Source organism: Stegodyphus dumicola, chromosome X1 (assembly GCF_044657685.1).
Source record: "Stegodyphus dumicola isolate Sdum_Otavi_A_Nest chromosome X1, ASM4465768v1".
Lineage (NCBI taxonomy): Eukaryota > Metazoa > Arthropoda > Arachnida > Araneae > Eresidae > Stegodyphus > Stegodyphus dumicola.
This window is the reverse complement of record NC_140780.1, coordinates 223,767,784-223,770,172: the sequence shown is the minus strand read 5'-3', so window position 1 is coordinate 223,770,172 and position 2,389 is coordinate 223,767,784.

The following is a 2,389-nucleotide window of genomic DNA, read 5'->3' as shown; positions in this document are numbered from 1 at the left end:
GCCGTCACACTTTAAAATTGCACGGTTTTTTTTCCATAGTTATCACCTCTTTTGGCACTGTTTGATAGCATACTTTAGCCATTTCCGCAGCTCTTGTCACTGATCCTTCACTAACGATTAAAACTTTTTTGAAGTCACAGAGGTCTTTTCTCGTACAGCTAGATGGCACTCAACCATGCACGTCCACTATGCACTGAAAAAATAAACATATCAGTTTCTGAAATCAACAACATCCACACTACAGATAATGTTCCACTTAAATGCCGCATTCGGACTCAGATTTCGATTTGTTTAACAAAGTCTGTCGCAATCAATGTTCTAATTCAACCGTAACGCAGCGAAACATTGGTTTGGTCGAAACGAAAAGGAATTAAAAGGATTTTGATAATACTGTTGCCTTCCCCTTTTTTTCAAATAAGTGCTGTATAGAATTGCTACTGAAGGAAATTGGCATAAGAAATTAATGTGTGTTTTGCAAAGTGAATTAATGCGTACTAAGGTCAATTAGAGAAATAAATTAGAATCAAAAGGGTGTTGTACCTTTGTGATTTACCTTATTGAATTCCATTTTCATTTTCCTAGTAAACGCCTAAAGAGACAAGACACCCTTATTGAAATTTTGGCAAATGATTTGCAAACGTTATTTTTTTCCTAATTTTACTAGATGCTAGAAAAGGCACTTGAAAAGATTTATCAGAATCCTGAAATTTTCTCCTTCACTCCCTCGTTACATCTTTTTTGTAGAAGGAGCCGTGGTCTTTCACGTGCTGAATACTGATGCTTACAATTTATATTTCATTACTTTTGATATATTTTAGCAAATTTTATTTTTATTTTAATGTTGCATACAAGGATCTCTGAATTTATTTTTACTTTCTAAACTTCAACTTGCTTACTATGAAACTTTAAGTTTTAGACTACTAATTTTCTTTTTTTTTCTTTGAAATTTCATATAATTTTAGGGTTTCTAAACTTATTCACTTCCTTGTTGGCTCATGTACCCAAAATAACATACATGTATGGTTCATTATTCAAGCATCAGTTAGAGAAATAATGCTAGTCTTTTTTCCCCCTTTCTTTTACAAACTCAAAAAATAGGAAAAATCTACCCATTCAAAATAGGTGTTTGATTGCTACATCACAGAATTGACTCATATCCGTTTCATGTGGCGGCTAGAAAAGGGGAGGAGAAATAGAATTCCGGCGTGATCCGATGATGTTAAAACGTTGTTCCAAAATTATGCGTTTTATTTAGTATAATCTTCACTACAACAACGATGTCTTTCAAGGCTTTATGATAACGTTTCACGGTTTGTTGATTTCTAAGTATATATTTCGGAAAAGGGGTTTTCTACATATTGAATTTTTTTCTTTTCTTTTAGCATTTGGATCAGCGTAAATATGATATGTAGAAATTTTAAACAGAGAAGAATGTTTTCTTTAATAATTCTTATCTATACAATAAATCCCATAAGTTTAAGCGTCTAATATTGATGCTCAGTATGTAATTTATTACATTTTAAGTTATTTTTTTCTCTCCTTCCAGCAGCCTTCGTGGTGTAACGGTAGCACACTTGACGCGCATTCGAGAAGTCCAGGTTCGTGTCTCGCATCGCTCATTTTTTCATGTCGCCTGCTTAAAAAAAACTTAATGACAACATAGCTGTTTAATATTCTAGCAATGAACTAAATACTTTTTAAGATACTTTAATCCTTGAGTTTAGGAAGGTTATTAAAGCAGTTTTTATTTTAAAAAATGCATTAGCAACATAACTAAAAAATAATATATAGTTCATTTATTTAAGTCCGGGAATTAATGTGATTGTTAAATAAAAGAAGTTCTGGTAGACACTAATATTTTGACTCCATCATAGGACACATTTGCATATCTTAACGTACTTTTAAAGTTCAGGAGAAGGCATAGTAAAATTTAACAAATAAGACACACAGAAGTTTTAAAACTCACTGGAATAAAATTAAGTGAAGAAATTACACGTGAATGGTCACGGTTGTAGAACTATCAAGTTATTTCGAAGCAACAGAAATGAAAAATGAGCAATGCCTTCGCCGGGACTCGAACCACGGACCTCTCGAATACGCGCCCAACGTGCTAAGCACTACAACACGAAAGCATGCTAAGAAGGCGGGAGAAATATTTTATATGGTGTCTTCCATTTCATTTTGACTTTCTTACTTTTCAAGGAAGGTATAGTATGGTTTGGTGTTGTTTGTACTGCTGATAATTAATTTTGCTCCACCATGAAAGAAAGCAGTATGCAGAATCATATTTATTTTACAAATGCATTCCAGTGGACAGATGAAATGACTAAAACTGCATGTAATTTTGAAATACAGAAACCTGTAGGAAACAGTACCCAAACATCTACTC